The 14,041-nt window shown below is 41.2% G+C and overlaps 1 pseudogene; it reads right to left on the minus strand.

The window, feature by feature from the left end:
• Positions 1–1,548: 1,548 nt before the first annotated feature.
• Positions 1,549–7,803, minus strand: LOC127429667 (Na(+)/citrate cotransporter-like; annotated as a pseudogene).
• Between the last annotated feature and the right edge of the window lie 6,238 nt (positions 7,804–14,041).

The raw sequence follows: 14,041 nt of genomic DNA on the forward strand, positions 1-14,041 counted from the left end.
GTGGCGCTCTTGGGGTGGCCGTGGATTCAATAGCTGACATTCACGGCATGCTGCACACCAACGGCGAACATCCCCGTGAATGCCCGGCCAATAGAAACGGGCCATTAGGCGGTTAAGTGTTTTTTCTTGCCCTAAGTGACCTACCATTAGATTATGATGAGCCGTCTGGAATAGCATTTCCTGACAGCTCTTCGGTATCAACAACTGTGTTGTATCCTCTTTTGTCTGAGCATCCTGCATCACTTGATACAACCAATCATTTATTATAGAAAAATACAGATATGAGAGTGCAATGTCTGGCTGAAGACGTTGACCATCAATCACTTTCACTATGTCGAAGGCGTGTCTAAGGGTTTCGTCTCGCGTCTGCTCCAGAGGGAAATCCCTTGCGGGAATCCTCTAAGGGCTGGGGAAACTGAGACTTTCCCCTCCCTTACGTCATCCTGACATGGAGATGACATAGACGGCCCTGGCTCCGCCTCCCCAGCCAGCGCATCGCAAACCACACACCGAGACACTTTGTTACAGGACCCATCCACAAATATGTCCTGCAAAAAAGTGGTAAATGCCAGCCAATTCATACCCAAGATTAGCAGATGGGTGAGGCGGGGACTAACCTCAGCCTTAACACTATGTTTTTGTCCCTGAAATTGAATAGTAATGGTCACTACCGGATAATCGTGGATATCACCATGCACACACCTCACCTTCACCCTGTGACTACCACCCAAAGCCTCGTCTTGAACCAGGCATTGATGGATTGAAGTTTGGTTGCAACACGAATCCACCAAGGCCTGGCATGTACCCCCCTTAATACTCACAGGTATACGGTACATCCCAGCTCGATCGGGGGTACTTCAGGGACCCGAACCACTGTCTCCACCTCCATCACCGGGCATTGGTCCTGGAAATGCCCAGGTTCTCCACAGCTCCAGCAAACTGCCCCAGACTGCAATGTGAGCAGCCTGCAACCTGTGAGTGAGAGCAGAGAGGGACAGGGGAAACCGGCGGATGGTGCAGTCCCCAAAGCCGGGGAGCCGGTTTGGGACGGGGAACCCCCCATTTCCGGGGAGGAGGAACAGGACGGGAGGAAGGGGAGGGAAGAGAAGGAGGGGAGACAGGATAGAGAAAAAAAGTTCTCGGGGCCGAATACGCCACCATATTGTCCTCTGCCAGCTGGATGGCCGCGTGGAGCGACACTTGGCAATGGCACTGGACCCACTCCTCCGTCCCCTTCAGAAGCCGGGCGACAAACTGCTCCAGTACCACGAGGTCGATCACAGACCCGACAATGTGCTGCTTTGCCAGCAACCACCTCTGGCAGGCATCTCGGAGCTGCTGGGCGAAGGCAAACAGGTGGCTGTGCTCGCCAAGGGTCAGCGAGCGGAAATGTTGGCGCTGTTGCTCTGTAGACCAGCTGACCCATTGCAAGATGGCTTTTTTCAAATCCGCATATGCCAGGAGGTTCTTCACTGGTAGCTGCTGTGCTGAGCATTGGGCCTCACCGGACAACAGCGGGATCAAGTGGACCACCCACTGGGTGCTTGGTCAAGAGCATGCCCCCACTGTCCGCTCAAAGAGCTCCAGGAAGGCCTCTGGATCATCCTGGGGGCCCATCTTGACCAGCAGAACATGGGGCTGGGAAGATGTGGGGTCTGGGGTCATAGCAGCAGCCTCCTCCTGGGGTAGCAATCTCTGGATCACCTGCCGTTCCTCCGTTTGGACCTGTAGGATAGAGATGAAGCACTGCTCCTGCTCCGTGCACAGCTCGAGAAGGGGCTGATGCTGTGACTGGTGAATGCTGGCGAAGTCTTGATCACTTCCTCCAGTGGTGAGGACGCCATGGCGGCGTTCTTCCTCCTTTAGTCCTGGGTTTCAACACCAGCGTAACAGGTTCACAAAGTGGTACAAGGAGGAAGCGGGAGACAGCGAAATCCAACACAAAAGGTATGTTTATTTTACAAACAAAACTCACTTTTTAGCAGACTCAACACAACACAGATTCTGGGTGTGTGCAGCTCTCTCTCCCCTCACTGGCATCTGGCTCGCTCTTACAACCGTCTTCACTCTCACTGCAATGACAAACAGCTGTTAGAGACAATCAATGACAGGTGATGATCCTCACCGTTCTCATCTCCCGATCTTGCTCTCCATTCACAAGCCGGTGCTCGACAACGCCCCCACCACCACAACTGTTTATGCAGGACAGAGGACAACGCTTACCTCACTACGTTTAGCCAAAGCAAATCCTCCACCCAGGTGCAAAACTATATTCCAGGACAGTTTCTTTTGAGCTACCTTCCAGGTGAGCAGGGCTGGACTGGGGGCAGGAGAGAGCTGAGGCTCTGTGAATAAATACATACCGTAAGGTACTGTACTGTACAGTACGTCAAGGCAAATAGAAATTAGAACTCTTTGTTGTTGAACATGATTGGAAGGCTTCAGGTTTTAGTGTACAAAGTTTGTGTGCAAGATTGTTCTCTCCTATTTCAGAGGCAGTTGATGACCACAAGAGAAACTGCAGTAGCTTTGATGGCAGAATGAAAAGCAGCACAGCAATGAAGATGGAAACTGTAACATCTGTCACGTATCTGAATGGGAAGATTCAACACTAATCAAGGAAAGCAATTTATCCAGTAAAGTTTTATTATAATCTAGATTTTATTCTAAGATAAGTGGTTTTGTTAATGATTTATCTGCATGTCATATTTTGTTAGTGACTTTTTAGTTAGTGATAAGTAGTGTAATGCATACTCTGCATCTGTGTTAAATATATGTGTTGCCCAGCCTGCCACAAATCCAGGATCCCAGGTGAACCACAACACCACAAACAAACTGAAGAGAACCAGAACACTAAGTTCTCCAAATAACATGGGCCCCAGCAGAAGATGCTGCTCCCGGATCACATTAAATGTGGCAATTTCCTTCTCTGACTTCATCGCACCACAGCCCCATGTCTTTCAAATGCTGGAGAAATAAATTAAAAATGCTACATTAAAGGAGTGCAAAAGGCAAAGGTCAAACATTTCTATAGAAATAAAGAGAAATATTTCATCAGACTGAAACTGAACAAACTGAAGCCAGAGCCAAGCTATAGTCAGCATGATGACCATGTATGGAAAGGCAAAGTCAAACTATGAGGCAAAGTTAATGACATCACCATTCTGAGGAAATAACCTGTGGGAAAGATGAAGCAAGGGGTACAGTTAATTACATTCAGGTTGTGAAACCAAAGTGGTGGAAATAGTATTACAATACTGTAGTATTTCTTTTTTCTCCTACTGATTCATTTGACCCTTGAGTACGAGGTTGGGGCCAGTGCCTGTGAGTTTTGCCGTTCACCCAATGCTGGCAGCATAGCACACATACAGAGTCATGCCTTTAGACATGAACCTCTTCTTCACACACTCGTGTTGCTTGGCAGTCTCTGGAGAAACATCTAGAATGTGCACCACCACTAAGAAAAAGGGAACTTATTTAGTGTCTCAGTCAAAAACTCTATAGTGGGGCATGTTGTCACACTATATGGGGTAAGTGGAACCTGTAAGTAGCCTAATATAGGCAATTTAATGACTTCAGCAAAATATCAATGGTGAAACACAAAACAATTCACAATAAACAGCAAAAATGAAAATAGATACAAACATATCAAACCATTGTTTTGGCCAACAGAAATTGTAATTAATAAGCTGTGTAAAATTACAACATATAAAACACATCTAACAACTTGGTCTAAAAAGATGTGACAAACCACCCCAACCTGGCATTTTAGGAAAAATACCCTTAACCCAAGAACAAAGTTCAGCCTTTTAGCTAAAACCTCCATTATATACAGTAGTTGACCTTTACCTGAATGTATGCCAGTGTGGTTTCATTGTGCTCACTTGTTTACCAAAGAGCTATTACAAAAATGACACTATTGGAATTTTAGGTTGGAGAAAATAATTCTTGGTGCACTCAGTGGGGGGGCCTGGGTAGCTCAGTGGTAAAAGACGCTGGCTACCACCCCTGGAGCTCGCTAGTTCGAATCCCAGGGCCTGCTGAGTGACTCCAGCCAGGTCTCCTAGCAACCAAATTGGCCCAGTTGCTAGGGAGGTTAGAGTCACATGGGGTAACCTCCTGGTGGTCACTATAATGTGGTTCGTTCTCGGTGGGGCACGTGGTGAGTTGAGTGTGGATACCACGGTGGGTGGCGTGAAGCCTCCACACATGCTGTCTCTGTGGCAACGTGCTCAACAAGCCATGTGATAAGATGCACAGTTGATGGTCTCAGACACGGAGGCAGCTGGGATTTGTCCTCTGCCACCCGGATTGAGGCAAATCACTACACGACCAAGAGGACTTAAAAGCAAATTGGGCATTCCAAATTGGGGGAAAAATAAAAAATAAAATGTTGCTTGGACTTTTTTTTTAAATTTTTTTTTTTTTTTTTTTACTTTATTCAGTTTAGATTTACACAGACATTTAAGTTTACATAATTCAAATGCAAAAGTTTTCCATTACAGATGCCATTGTAGAAATTGAGTCATGATTAAAGGTTCAGTACAAGTTAACCTCAATTGACAACATTTGTGACATAATATTATTACAAAAATAAATTTTGACTGGCCCCTCCATTTCTTAAAATAAATAAATAAAAAAGAAAGAAAAAAAATCTGGGTTACAATGAGGAAGTGAATGGGGCCAATCTGTAAACATTAAAATACTCACTATTTCAAACGTATAGCCAGAAGACATAATCAAGATGCCTGTTAACATGATTTTAGTGTGATAAATCGCTTACCAACCTTTTCTGTGAAAGATTTTAGTACATTATGCAACTTCGTTGCCATGACGATATGTCAACAGACCCTAAAACCTTAAAATGACTGTAAAAATGACAACTTACAGCTCAATTAATGTGTTCTAACAGAAGTAATGTAAGTTCTTTCATAAAATTATAAGCTTCATATTTCTGCCTTTAAACCCTCCATTCACTTTAAGTATATTGTAAGTGCCTCACTGTATTTTCCCCTTTTTATTTTTAAGGAGAGATGAGTCAAAATTAATTTTTGTGATAATATCATGCCACAAATACTGTCAACTGAGCTTAACTCAACTGAACCCAGAATATTCCTTTAATTTAATCCACGGGGAGGTCACTAACATTAAGTGAGTAGTATTCAGCTGGTCACGGGATCTTAACATGGCAGCCCCAATGAGGGGACCCTCTCCATGTAAAAGAAAACAGTTTTTCAAGGGTTACTGATGTGATTGGAGTTTTCATATCATGTGAGTGTCACAGAATGTATCAGAAATGAGGACCCAAATCAAATGCAGGAATGAGTGAAAATAAAAATAACTTTATTAAAACAACTGAAAACAGAACAAGTAACACAAAACTCTCACAGTGGAGAGAAAACAAATCAAAACAAACAGACTAACTAGTAACAAAACTCACAAAAACCAGAAAATGACTGAGTGAATAACAGGAACAGAACCAACTGGATACAAGAAGCACTACAATGCAAACAATTTGACAAATACAAGAGGGAAGAGGGCACAATATAAAGGCAAGGCAAATGAGGAGCAGGTGAAGGCAATTAACATAACAAGAACTAAACAGGGAGAGTGACAAGGGTAACGAGGAGGCGGGGACAGGGAAGCACATGGCTAACAGAAATACAGACACAGCCAATTACACATACACACGACAAATACACACAAACAGAAAACAGACAGAGACCAAAGGGCGGACAGAACAGGATGATGACAGTGAGTGGTCATGGCATCATACAAATGTTTCAAAATTACATTTAATTTCTTTAGAAGTTAAACTTTATTAATGAGGAAAAAATTATTGAGTGCACCTTTAAAACAGTTTTGAACATGGTAGTGTTGGGTTTGAGTCCGAGTCTTTTTTTCTCCCCTTTTTTTTCCCAATTTGGAATGCCTAATTCCCAATGCGCTTTATGTCCTCGTGGTGGCGTAGTGACTCGCCTCAATCCGGGTGGCGGAGGATGAATCTCAGTTGCTCAGTTGCATCTTATCGCGTGACTTGTTGAGCACGTTACATAGCGCATGTGGAGGCTTCACGTTATTCTCTGCAGCATCCACATACAACTCACCACATGCCCCACCGAGAGCGAACCACATTATAGTGACCGGAAGGAGTTCACCCCATGTGACTCTACCCTCCCTAGCAACCGGGCCAGTTGGTTGCTTAGGAGATCTGGCTGGAGTCACTCAGCACGCCCTGGATTCGAAATCACGATTCCAGGGGTGGTAGTCAGTGTCTTTACTTACTGAGCTACCCAGGCCCCATGTCCGAGTCTTTAAATAATCGAGTCCGAGTTGAGTTGAGTCTGAGTCCGAATTAATCTGTTCATGAATCTGAATTAAAATTGTAACTGTAAACTCAACATCAATATTTTAAGCTTATTTTAAACTTCACAACTAAGAAAAACAGTTTGTCAATATAAATGTAACAAAAACACCTCTGTTGCATTTCATATATACATTTTATGATTAGTATCCTGCTGAACAGACTTCAAAGTGGTTTCAGAATGAAAGCATATGCTTTAGGTGTATGAAGACAAAACTGTCCTTCAACACACTTACACTTACATGATTTTCTAGTTAATTTGCAGGAAACCGCACAATGCAGGGCAGTTCTGCATGCTGCTCATGTACCTAAATCCCAAATGTGTCCGTGTGCGTCTCGCAGCAGCTGCTGCAGAAGATGAAAAAAATAATAATTGATATTTGCTTGAGCTGCAGCCGCGTTGGTCTGCAATGAGTCTGAAATTTTTAAATACCAACCAAAGAAAATTTAATTGAGCTCTTCTTTAACCACAAAAACATGGAGAATAATAATTTTGAGTCATAAATTTAACAGAATTGTCCTTCAAAATTGTCAGAGATATAGGCTAAAAAAAGACGTGCATAATTTTCCCGGTAGTTTACAATAAAAATAAAATAAAATAAACATTGTGGAGGTGAGGGCATGGTCGAGCACCTGTCTAGGGAAAGAGAAAGCGGTAAGGACCTGAGACCTGAGATGAATTGTGGCTAATTACCATTTCTATGTTCACAGTGAGAGTCGGGGGAGATAAAAGACGGCCCAGTCCTCTGAAAGAGAGAAAGCTGAACCTGAGTACAGTGTGTGTTAAGGAAGCTTCACTGTCTGGCTGAAAAGCAGCAGTTTTATGTTGGCCCCTGAAAAGCATTATTTTTGTTTGAGTTGCATTCAGAGTGTGTAAATAAACTCACGTGGTTCGCTGAAGCCATCTCCCGCTTCCTCCTTGTCCGGGGTTTCAGCACCAGTGTAAAAGATTTCGTATTTGGATCAAAAGGAGGAAGCAGGAGACGGCTTCAGCAAGTTTATTTACACACTCTGAATGCAGCTCAAACAAAACTAATGCTTTTCAGCAGCCAGTGTAAAACTGCTGCTTTTCAGCCAGACAGTGAAGCTTCCATAACACACCATTGGTTTCTATGATCTGCTTAGGCTTACTATGCTTTTGGGAAATGGATCCCTGGTCTCCCCTACTACTAAAATGTGTAATATTCATTGAATGCACTTCGAATTCATTCTTTCCCCTCACCTTCTCTGTCTTTGTGTTTCACTGGCTGTTTATACTCTGTGTCAGAGTTCCGGGGCTGCCCCTCACTACAGGTTATCTGAGGGGGTTCAGTCTCTTGTTTGTTCAGCTGCTCCAGCACAGCCTGCACTATAGGGACCATCATGGCTGTGGTGGCCATGTTACTGATCCACATAGAGAGGAAAGCAGTCATCACCATAAAGCCCAGCACCAGGCGGTATTAATACACAGGAGGGAATAAAAAAAAGAATGCGAAGGAGAAACTGTGTTGATAGCTACCACCCCATTGATATGCTGCAGATAATTTTCTTAATCAGTATTTTTGTCTAGTAAGAATACGTAAACATCTTTAAAACAAAATAAATTAGCTTAAGAAACATAATTGCAAAAGATGTTGTTTTCAGACCTGTTTTTAGAGAAGTTTATTTGAATTAAGTTTATTTTTTGCCCTATTGGGATTTTTTTGTTTTGTTTTTTTAAGCATAAATCTAACAAATTTTATTGAGGTTTATGCTTAAAACAAGGAAAATAATTTGCCAATGGGATAAGAAAAAAAAAAAAAAAATGTAATTTAACATTGTAAAATTTACATTACTTAGAAAAGCCTGCAAAGTAAATGTACTCATTTGGCTCAAGTAATGAAAACTTGAATATTTAAGTACCATTAAGTAGTTACAAGTAGACAGAACTCATCTGTGATTCAAGCATCATTGTTTTCATTGAATCATTTAAATAGATTTGTAGCAGGTGTTATACAATGTAAAATAAATACAGTATGACTGGACTATAAGTAAATTAAAGGGTAGTTCACCCAAAAATTAAAATAATCTTAGCAAGATCATGGATTTGATTCCAAGGGAACACATGCTGATAAAAATGTAAACTTTGTGTTTTAGACTATGGATAAAAGTGTCTGCCAAATGCATGCTTATGAACCTTTAAATACAGTTGAAGTCAGAAGTTTACATACACTTAGGTTGAAGTCATTAAAACTCATTTTTAACCACGCCACAGATTTTAAATTAGCAACTATAGTTTTGGCAAGTCATTTAGCACCTACTTTATCACCTACTTTACAGACAGACTGTTTCACTTTTAAATGACTACACCACAATTCCAGTGGGTCAGAGGTTTACATACACTAAGTTAACTGTGCCTTTAAGCAGCTTGGAAAATTCCAGAATATTATGTCATGCCTTTAGGCAATTAGCAAATTAGGGTAATTGGCTAATTAGAGTCAATTGGAAATGTACCTGTGGTTGTATTTTAAGGCCTACCTTCAAACTCAGTGCCTCTGTTTGACATCATGGGAAAATCAAAAGAAATCAGCCAAGACCTCAGAAAAAAAACAAAAACAATTGTGGACTTCCACAAGTCTGGTTCATCCTTGGGAGCAATTTCCAAACGCCTGAAGGTGCCTGAACGTTCATTTGTACAAACAATAGTACGCAAGTATAAACACCATGGGATTACGCAGCCATCATACCGCTCAGGATGGGGACGCATTCTGTCTCCTAGAGATGAACGTAGTTTGGTGTGAAAAGTGCAAATCAATCCTAGAACAACAGCAAAGGACCTTGTGAAGATGTTGGAGGAAACAGGTAGCCAAGTATCTATATCCACAGTAAAATGAGTCCTATAGTGACATAATCTGAAAGGCTGCTCAGCAAGGAAGAAGCCACTGCTCCAAAACCACCATAAAAAAGCCAGACTACAGTTTGTAAGTGCACATGGGGACAAAGTTCTTACTTTTTGGAGAAATGTCCTCTGGTCTGATGAAACAAAAATTGAACTGTTTAACCATAATGACCATCATTATGTTTGGAGGAAAAAGGGTGAGGCTTGCGAGCCAAAGAACACCATCCCAACCATGAAGCATGGGGGTGGCAGCATCATGTTGTGGGGGTCCTTTGCTGCAGGAGGGACTGGTGCACTTCACAAAATAGATGGCATCATGAGGAAAGAAAATTATGTGGATATATTGAAGCAACATCTCAAGACATCAGCCAGGAAGTTAAAGCTTGTTGCAAATGGGTCTTCCAATGGACAATTATCATGTGTATTTTGTTGATTCATGTCTTTTTATTTTGAAAAGTTTAGTTCCTGTTTTTTTTGTCATGTGATTTCATGTTTTCCCTCCATGTTCATGTGTCTTGTCTTTTCATTGGTTGGTTGATTGTTTAATTAGCTTGTTATCAGTTCTGTTTGTTCATTGGTTTATGTTCCCCCATGTCCATGTATTTAAGCCTCATGTTTTCCATTGTCGACTGTCAGGTATTGAATGTGATTGTAGATGTTTAAGTCAAGCCACGTTTATGTGAAGCCATAGTCAAGTTCATGTTTATGTTTTATGTTTCACGTTTGTAGTTAGGGTTATGGGTTATCACGTTTGTAAATAAACTGCACTTGGGTTCTTTATCTTCATGTCTTCGTCATTGCCAGCAGCCAGCAATGTTACAACAGTGACCCCAAGCATACCCCCAAAGTTGTGGCAAAATGGTTTAAGGACAACAAAGTCAAGGTATTGGAGTGGCCATCACAAAGCCCTGACCTCAATCCAATCGAAAATCTGTGGGCAGAACTGAAAAAGCGTGCACGAGCAAGGAGGCCTACAAAACTGACTCAGTTACACCATTTCTGTCTGGAGGAATGGGCCAAAATTCCAGCAAATTATTGTGAGGAAACTTGGGTAGGACTTTTTGGGTAGCCTTCCACAAGTTAAACAATTTGAAGGCAATGCTACCAAATACTAAAGTGTATGTAAACTTATGACCCACTGGGAATGTGATGAAAGAAAAGCTGGAATAAATAATTCTCTCTACTATTATTCTGACATTTCACTTTCTTAAAGTAGTGATCCTAACTGACCTAAGACAGGGAATGTTTTCTATAATTAGATGTAAGGAATTGTAGAAAAGGGATTACGAACAGCTTTATCAAATATAGAATTTATAAAATGTTTACTTTCTTGGATGTAAATGTACTCGGTAACACTTTACAATAAGGTTCCATTTGTTAACATTAGTTATTATGCATTAGGTATTGTGAACTAACAATTAAACAATGTAATAGTACAGCAGTTATTAATCTTACTTAAAGGAATATTCCGGGTCCACTACAAGTTAAGCTCAATCGACAGCATTTGTGGCCTAATGTTGTTACCACAAAAATTCATTTTGAATCGTCTGTCCTTTGAGAGAGAGAGAAAGTTACAGTGAGGCACTTACAATGGAAGTGAAGGTGGCCAATTTTGGAGGGTTTAAAGGCAGAAATGTGAAGCTTTTAAAATCATAAAAGCTCTTACAATAATTCTTCTGTTAAAACTCATGAATTATTTGGGCTTTAAAGTTGTTTAAATCATCATTTTTACGATGATTAGCTGTTTTTCTTGTCTCCCTGTAGCGCTGTCTTAGGTGTCTCGCAGTACGGCCACATCTTCAGTCCTCATGCCTCCATGCAGCATGACTAAGGCACATTCACGCAGATGAGTAGAAAGGTCTCTTTAGTGTCCTAAGTTTTTATAACTGTGACCTTAATTGCTTACCATCTGCAAGCTGTTAGTGTCTTAACGACCACAGGTGCATGTTCATTAATTGTTTATGGTTAATTGAAAAAGCATGGAAAACATTGTTTAAACCATTTACAATAAAGATCTGCAAAGTTATTTTGATTTTTACAAAAATATCTTTAAAATACAGTGTCCTGAAAAAGGTTTTTATATATAGTCAAACTAGACCAATAAGTAGTTATAAAAACCTAAAAGAAAATCTGAACATTTTCAATGTATCATGATATATCTATCTATCTATATACAGTTGTGCTCAAAAGTTTGCATACCCTAGCAGAAATTGTGAAATTTTGGCATTGATTTTGAAAATACGACTGGTCATGCAAAAAAAAAAAAAAAAAAACTGTCTTTTATTTATAGATAGTGATCATATGAAGCCATTTATTATCACATAGTTGTTTGTCTCCTTTTTAAATCATAATGATAACAGAAATCACCCAAATGGCCCTGATCAAAAGTTTACACACCCTTGAATGTTTGGCACTGTTACAGACACACAAGGTGACACACACAGGTTTAAATTGCAATTAAAGGTTAATTTCCCACACCTGTGGCTTTTTAAATTGCAATTAGTGTCTGTGTATAAATGAATCAACCACACCATCTTTTTCCAGAGCAGCCTGTATTTCTCCTGAGGTTACCTGTGGGTTTTTCTTTGTATCCCGAACAATTCTTCTGGCAGTTGTGGCTGAAATCTTTCTTGGTCTACCTGACCTTGGCTTGGTATCAAGAGATCCCTGAATTTTCCACTTCTTAATAAGTGATTGAACAGTACTGACTGGCATTTTTAAGGCTTTGGATATCTTTTTATATCCTTTTCCATCTTTATAAAGTTCCAGTACCTTGTTACGCAGGTCTTTTGACAGTTCTTTTCTGCTCCCCATGGCTCAGTATCTAGCCTGCTCAGTGCATCCACGTGAGAGCTAACAAACTCATTGACTATTTATACACAGACATTAATTGCAATTTAAAAAGCCACAGGTGTGGGAAATTAACCTTTAATTGCAATTTAAACCTGTGTGTGTCACCTTGTGTGTCTGTAACAATGCCAAACATTCAAGGGTGTGTAAACTTTTGATCAGAACCATTTGGGTGATTTCTGTTATCATTATGATTGCTATTCTGTTATCACCAAAATTTCACAATTTCTGCCAGGGTATGCAAACTTTTGAGCACAACTGTATATCAAAATCAAATCAAATCAAATCACATTTATTGTCACACAGCCATATACACAAGTGCAATGGTGTGTGAAATTCTTGGGTGCAGTTCCGATCAATATAGCAGTCGTGACAGTGATGAGACATATACCAATTTACAATAACATCAAATTAACACAACGCAATTTAAAGTCTAATATACACATAATTACACACAACACAATATACAAATAATAACATACACTGTACAGTATACAATACGCACAATATAGATACACATTCAATAAAAAAAAAAATATATAGTTGTATATATAGAATGTACAGTAGGTTGTATTGTACTGTATTGACATTCAGGCTGTCGGTTGATAGTAAGTTGTTAAGCGAGAATATATATATATATATATATATATATATATATATATATATATTTATAATAGTATAATTTATGACAGTCCGGTGTGAGATATAAGAGTAAGAGTAATAAAGTGCAGTGCTGATGTATTTTGATCGTGGGAGATCAAGAGTTCAAAAGTCTGATTGCTTGGGGGAAGAAGCTATCATGAAGTCAGCTGGTGCGGGGCCTGATGCTGCGATATCGCCTGCCTGATGGTAGCAGTGAGAACAGCCCATGGCTCGGGTGGCTGGAGACTCTGGTGATCCTCCGAGCTTTTTTCACACTCCGCCTTGTATATATTTCCTGGAGGGAGGGAAGCTCACCTCCGATGATGTATCTGGCAGTTCGCACCACCCTTTGCAGTGCTTTGCGGTTGTGGGCTGTGCTATTGCCGTACCAGGCGGAGATGCAGCCAGTCAGGATGCTCTCTACAGTGCTGGTGTAGAACCGTGTGAGGATGTGGCAGTTCATTCCAAACTTCCTCAGCCGTCTCAGGAAGAAGAGGCGCTGATGAGCCTTCTTCACAATGACTTCAGTGTGGATGGACCATGTGAGTTCCTCAGTGATGTGGACACACAGGAACTTGAAGCTGCTGACTCTCTCCACTGGTGCTCCATTGATAGTGATGGGACTGTGTTCTCTGTCTTTCCTTCTGAAGTCCACCACAAGCTCCTTTGTCTTACTGACGTTGAGGGAGAGGTTGTGCTCCTGACACCAGTGTGTCAGAGTGTGCACCTTCTCTCTGAAGGCTGTTTCATCATTGTCAGTGATCAGACCTACCACCGTTGTGTCATCAGCAAACTTAATGATGGCATTGGAGCTATGTGTTGCCACACAGTCATGTTGTACAAGGAATACAAGAGTGGGCTGAGAACACAGCCCTGTGGGGCTCCAGTGCTGAGGGTCAGTGATGAGGAGATGTTGCTGCCTATTCTAACCACCTGGCGTCTGCTTGACAGGAAGTCCAGGATCCAGCTGCACAACGAGCTGTTTAAGCCCAGAGCCCGGAGTTTCTCATCTAGCTTGGAGGGCACTATGGTGTTGAATGCTGGGCCGTAGTCTACAAACATAAGTGTTCTTTTTTTCCAGGTGGGAGAGAGCAGTGTGTAGTGTAGATGCAATGGCATCATCAGTGGAGCGGCTGTTGCGGTAAGCAAACAGCAATGGGTCAAGAGAGAGAGACAGCACAGAGCAGATGTAATCTCTGATTAGTCTCTCAAAGCATTTGCTGATTATGGGGTCAGAGCAACAGGACGCCAGTCATTTAAGCAAGTTATTTTTGATTGCTTTGGAACAGGCACAATGGTGGATGTTTTAAAGCATGTGGGGACTACAG

Source organism: Myxocyprinus asiaticus, chromosome 39 (genome assembly GCF_019703515.2).
Source record: "Myxocyprinus asiaticus isolate MX2 ecotype Aquarium Trade chromosome 39, UBuf_Myxa_2, whole genome shotgun sequence".
Lineage (NCBI taxonomy): Eukaryota > Metazoa > Chordata > Actinopteri > Cypriniformes > Catostomidae > Myxocyprinus > Myxocyprinus asiaticus.